This window comes from Ranitomeya imitator, chromosome 5, assembly GCF_032444005.1.
Source record: "Ranitomeya imitator isolate aRanImi1 chromosome 5, aRanImi1.pri, whole genome shotgun sequence".
NCBI classification, from domain to species: domain Eukaryota; kingdom Metazoa; phylum Chordata; class Amphibia; order Anura; family Dendrobatidae; genus Ranitomeya; species Ranitomeya imitator.
The window spans coordinates 647,247,774-647,253,773 of NC_091286.1; the positions used below are offsets into that span (position 1 = coordinate 647,247,774).

Consider the following 6,000-nt stretch of genomic DNA (forward strand, 5'->3'; position numbering starts at 1 on the left):
TTAGCCTCCTGAAGCTTGAATCCCTGGTTTGGTGATGCTTTCGAAGCAGCTGGTCCCGGCTGTACCCAACGATCTTCTAGCTTAGGGAGACTTCGCTTCTCCCAGAAGGCACCTGGAATATGCAAATTAGCCTCCTGAAGCTTGAATCCCTGGTTTGGTGATGCTTTCGAAGCAGCTGGTCCCGGCTGTACCCAACGATCTTCTAGCTTAGGGAGACTTCGCTTCTCCCAGAAGGCACCTGGAATATGCAAATTAGCCTCCTGAAGCTTGAATCCCTGGTTTGGTGATGCTTTCGAAGCAGCTGGTCCCGGCTGTACCCAACGATCTTCTAGCTTAGGGAGACTTTGCTTCTCCCAGAAGGCACCTGGAATATGCAAATTAGCCTCCTGAAGCTTGAATCCCTGGTTTGGTGATGCTTTCGAAGCAGCTGGTCCCGGCTGTACCCAACGATCTTCTAGCTTAGGGAGACTTCGCTTCTCCCAGAAGGCACCTGGAATATGCAAATTAGCCTCCTGAAGCTTGAATCCCTGGTTTGGTGATGCTTTCGAAGCAGCTGGTCCCGGCTGTACCCAACGATCTTCTAGCTTAGGGAGACTTCGCTTCTCCCAGAAGGCACCTGGAATATGCAAATTAGCCTCCTGAAGCTTGAATCCCTGGTTTGGTGATGCTTTCGAAGCAGCTGGTCCCGGCTGTACCCAACGATCTTCTAGCTTAGGGAGACTTCGCTTCTCCCAGAAGGCACCTGGAATATGCAAATTAGCCTCCTGAAGCTTGAATCCCTGGTTTGGTGATGCTTTCGAAGCAGCTGGTCCCGGCTGTACCCAACGATCTTCTAGCTTAGGGAGACTTCGCTTCTCCCAGAAGGCACCTGGAATATGCAAATTAGCCTCCTGAAGCTTGAATCCCTGGTTTGGTGATGCTTTCGAAGCAGCTGGTCCCGGCTGTACCCAACGATCTTCTAGCTTAGGGAGACTTCGCTTCTCCCAGAAGGCACCTGGAATATGCAAATTAGCCTCCTGAAGCTTGAATCCCTGGTTTGGTGATGCTTTCGAAGCAGCTGGTCCCGGCTGTACCCAACGATCTTCTAGCTTAGGGAGACTTCGCTTCTCCCAGAAGGCACCTGGAATATGCAAATTAGCCTCCTGAAGCTTGAATCCCTGGTTTGGTGATGCTTTCGAAGCAGCTGGTCCCGGCTGTACCCAACGATCTTCTAGCTTAGGGAGACTTCGCTTCTCCCAGAAGGCACCTGGAATATGCAAATTAGCCTCCTGAAGCTTGAATCCCTGGTTTGGTGATGCTTTCGAAGCAGCTGGTCCCGGCTGTACCCAACGATCTTCTAGCTTAGGGAGACTTCGCTTCTCCCAGAAGGCACCTGGAATATGCAAATTAGCCTCCTGAAGCTTGAATCCCTGGTTTGGTGATGCTTTCGAAGCAGCTGGTCCCGGCTGTACCCAACGATCTTCTAGCTTAGGGAGACTTCGCTTCTCCCAGAAGGCACCTGGAATATGCAAATTAGCCTCCTGAAGCTTGAATCCCTGGTTTGGTGATGCTTTCGAAGCAGCTGGTCCCGGCTGTACCCAACGATCTTCTAGCTTAGGGAGACTTCGCTTCTCCCAGAAGGCACCTGGAATATGCAAATTAGCCTCCTGAAGCTTGAATCCCTGGTTTGGTGATGCTTTCGAAGCAGCTGGTCCCGGCTGTACCCAACGATCTTCTAGCTTAGGGAGACTTCGCTTCTCCCAGAAGGCACCTGGAATATGCAAATTAGCCTCCTGAAGCTTGAATCCCTGGTTTGGTGATGCTTTCGAAGCAGCTGGTCCCGGCTGTACCCAACGATCTTCTAGCTTAGGGAGACTTCGCTTCTCCCAGAAGGCACCTGGAATATGCAAATTAGCCTCCTGAAGCTTGAATCCCTGGTTTGGTGATGCTTTCGAAGCAGCTGGTCCCGGCTGTACCCAACGATCTTCTAGCTTAGGGAGACTTCGCTTCTCCCAGAAGGCACCTGGAATATGCAAATTAGGCTCCTGAAGCTTGAATCCCTGGTTTGGTGATGCTTTCGAAGCAGCTGGTCCCGGCTGTACCCAACGATCTTCTAGCTTAGGGAGACTTCGCTTCTCCCAGAAGGCACCTGGAATATGCAAATTAGCCTCCTGAAGCTTGAATCCCTGGTTTGGTGATGCTTTCGAAGCAGCTGGTCCCGGCTGTACCCAACGATCTTCTAGCTTAGGGAGACTTCGCTTCTCCCAGAAGGCACCTGGAATATGCAAATTAGGCTCCTGAAGCTTGAATCCCTGGTTTGGTGATGCTTTCGAAGCAGCTGGTCCCGGCTGTACCCAACGATCTTCTAGCTTAGGGAGACTTCGCTTCTCCCAGAAGGCACCTGGAATATGCAAATTAGCCTCCTGAAGCTTGAATCCCTGGTTTGGTGATGCTTTCGAAGCAGCTGGTCCCGGCTGTACCCAACGATCTTCTAGCTTAGGGAGACTTCGCTTCTCCCAGAAGGCACCTGGAATATGCAAATTAGCCTCCTGAAGCTTGAATCCCTGGTTTGGTGATGCTTTCGAAGCAGCTGGTCCCGGCTGTACCCAACGATCTTCTAGCTTAGGGAGACTTCGCTTCTCCCAGAAGGCACCTGGAATATGCAAATTAGCCTCCTGAAGCTTGAATCCCTGGTTTGGTGATGCTTTCGAAGCAGCTGGTCCCGGCTGTACCCAACGATCTTCTAGCTTAGGGAGACTTCGCTTCTCCCAGAAGGCACCTGGAATATGCAAATTAGCCTCCTGAAGCTTGAATCCCTGGTTTGGTGATGCTTTCGAAGCAGCTGGTCCCGGCTGTACCCAACGATCTTCTAGCTTAGGGAGACTTCGCTTCTCCCAGAAGGCACCTGGAATATGCAAATTAGCCTCCTGAAGCTTGAATCCCTGGTTTTTAATGTGTGTGAGGACTGCAGACAGCTTAAGTCCACCTCTATAAAATTACAATGTGGGATATGTCAGGCTGTATCATGTTTAGAAACAAAAAAATATATATTTTTTTATTGCGAATGAGCTCTGCAGACAGCTTCATCTCACCGCCACAATTTACAAAGTGGGATATGGCGGGCTGTATCACTGTAGCAACTGCCAAAAAAATTTTTTCATGCCCAACAGCTCAAATCACAGAACAATGCCACCACCCCACTAAATGACAAGGTGCATATTGAGAAGGTGACATATGCCTTGCTGTATCACATTTAGCAAGTGAAAAAATAAGATTTAGAACACTATACTCATGCATGGAGCACAATAAAAGCAGGGCACAACACACTTCTATGAACTGTGCCTTGCTGTCAATGAATGTGGACCTCAGCAATGGTATAAAAGAAAACAGCTGGAAAGGTCGATTTCATAGCCACACAGGACACTGGCCTTCTAAACTATCTGACTAAGGCACAACCGCAGAGCTAACTAGCTAAAATCTATCAGAATAGACCTTACCCTTGTCAGGAGCAGCCTCTCTGCACTGCTACAATGTCAAAATGGCACTAAAACAAGATGTCCCCTCTTTATAAAGAGAGGGACGTGATTACAGCAGCCAATGACACAAGCTGTTGTGTCAGCACATTGTGGATGTTTCCTGCTCCCTGATTGGCTAGCCGCAATCTGCACACATAAAGTTAGGGAAAAAAGTTTACAAGCACGCTGCTCCTCTTAGCCCTGCCATCCACCTACCCTCATCAAACATTTGACCAACGCTCATCATACACCACCTTTATGGTAGCCAAAGTGATCAAAATACTTAAGTGGCAATGCAAATATTTTCCTGCACCTTTTACCAAATGTTTTTTATTTTTCCCGATTTTATAAAATTGTGCTCGTGTTTCTGATCATGAATTCCATATTTGTGCCGATTTTAAGTTTGGTGATCGTTTTTCGAACAAACTCACTCATTACTACTCAGAACCCTTTTATTAGGTACGGTAATAACACTTGAGGTTGTAGTAGAACAGTGCCTTAAAGAAACACTCATATTAACTTTTTTTACTCCTAAACTTGTGTAAATGTTAATGATTTTTTTCCAGTACCCAGTGCCATTTCACTTATCTTTTGAACCATGTGATGTTGATTCAGACTCTCCAGAACACACTGCCTCCATGAGTGAGCCGGAAGTCTCATGTGCAATGTAGGCTATGGAGCCTTGTTCTGCTGCTCAATAGGCTTACATTGTGAATAACGCATCTGGGACAGATAGTGTAGTGTGACCAGTTACGGATTGGGGCTGAAATTCAACCCTGGCATTTTAAATCACACAGGCCCAGGTTGTCCCCATAAACCAGATTGGATATATTACTAATATTACCCTGGATGGAGGAAAGCAAGATTTATTACAAGTCCTATATTTCTAATGATACCCGTGGCCTGCTGGGGTAAGTGACTTTGTGTTCCATCACAACTCTTAATAATGGGTGTCGTGAGAACACAGATTCTGTTAACAACGTAGCAGACAAGGCAGCCCATGACCAGACAGGCCCTTCTGGCATTTGCCAGAATTGCCAGATGGCCAGTCCGGCCCTGAGTGGGACTCAGAAAGCCTGAATAGCCTTTAAGTGACCCAGAATAGCACTGGAATGGCACTGAAAACCAGAGAAGATGGCAATCGGTGAGTATATTAACACATTGACACAACATTAACATTTACCCAGGTTTAGAGCAAAAAAGCTAATGAAGAAGCTTCTTCAATGCTACAGGTGATGGTATTGCACTTCATATTTAGTTATTTTTCAATTTTATTATCTTGTCCAGTTCATTGATGATCCATTGCTTTAATTCTGTTAATTTTTACAGCAGGTGGGATAGCCAAGTAAAGAACTACGGTGGCCCAACTCAACCATGAACAAAACCTCAACTCTGCTGCTAAAAGACCTCCCTAAAATTCTGCTGCTTATTGGATGCCGCCCAGCATGTGAAACACAATATTTTCAATAGCATAGATGGAGAGCACATTAGCAACAAAGATATGATGGAAGCAAAGTAATGTGTGGCAATGTAGTATTGGATTGAATGAGAGAGCAAATATTCACATATTGAAAGAGAAGGATATCAAACAGTACATAAACAATGACATGATCATATGCCTGCATGGAAGCCTTGATTGCAGATGCACTCCAGCAACAGACAGTGCATTAAACTAAGTGCACACAATTTGTTAAAAAAAAATCAGAAAACACCTATAATTGCATGCATCCACATGGTAAATCCAGAGATTAGCCCAGTGCATATTGAGCAGTGTGCAGGGAAGGAAAGGGCATGAGATGGATTATTCCTGACATACTTTCATTGGTGGATCCTGTGTTATCTGCCTCCACTGTTATGATAGGGGTCTTACCTTACATTATAATTATATTTGTAATGAAAATAAAAGATAGATAATATTTAGATGAGGGTTTTGTGGGGGCAATATTATTACTTTCAGAACTCTTTATTCTTCTTAACACTTATGTTAGTTCTTAATTACATTGGCTGTAAGTTTAGGGTTGTTGTCCTTCTGAAGAATAAACTTGGTGCCAATCAGATGCTGATGATATTGCATGATGTATAAGTATCTGCATGTGTTTCTCAGCACTGAGGACACCAACAAATGGGCATGTTGAGGAACGCAGATGCAGAAGACGGGCAAGGAAACTTAGTGCATCAGATGAAAGGCACATCATGCTTACTTAATAATCTAATATATAATTGAATACTACTTCCTGCAATTTGTGCCAACTTCCGTGGCTTTGTCCGGAGCTAATGTCCGGAGCTAATGTCCGGAGCTAATGTCCGGAGATCAATTGCCTAGAATACTACTTCCTGCAATTTGTGCCAACTTCCGTGGCTTTGTCCGGAGCTAATGTCCGGAGCTAATGTCCGGAGCTAATGTGCGGGGATAATGTCCGGAGCTAATGTCCGGAGCTAATGTCCGGAGATAAGTGACGTCAATAGTGTCCAGTGTCTGATTGGTTGCCGCCTGCTGCGAGCGACC

The 6,000-nt window shown here is 46.1% G+C and overlaps 1 long non-coding RNA gene across 1 annotated transcript in view; it reads left to right on the forward strand.

The window, feature by feature from the left end:
• The window catches only part of LOC138680953 (uncharacterized), a 78,355-nt gene extending 73,132 nt beyond the window's left edge, over positions 1-5,223 (forward strand). Inside the window, exon 3 of the long non-coding RNA XR_011321853.1 lies at positions 4,824-5,223. This is a non-coding gene — a long non-coding RNA (uncharacterized lncRNA). The remainder of the gene's footprint in view (positions 1-4,823) is intronic.
• Positions 5,224-6,000: the final 777 nt, after the last annotated feature.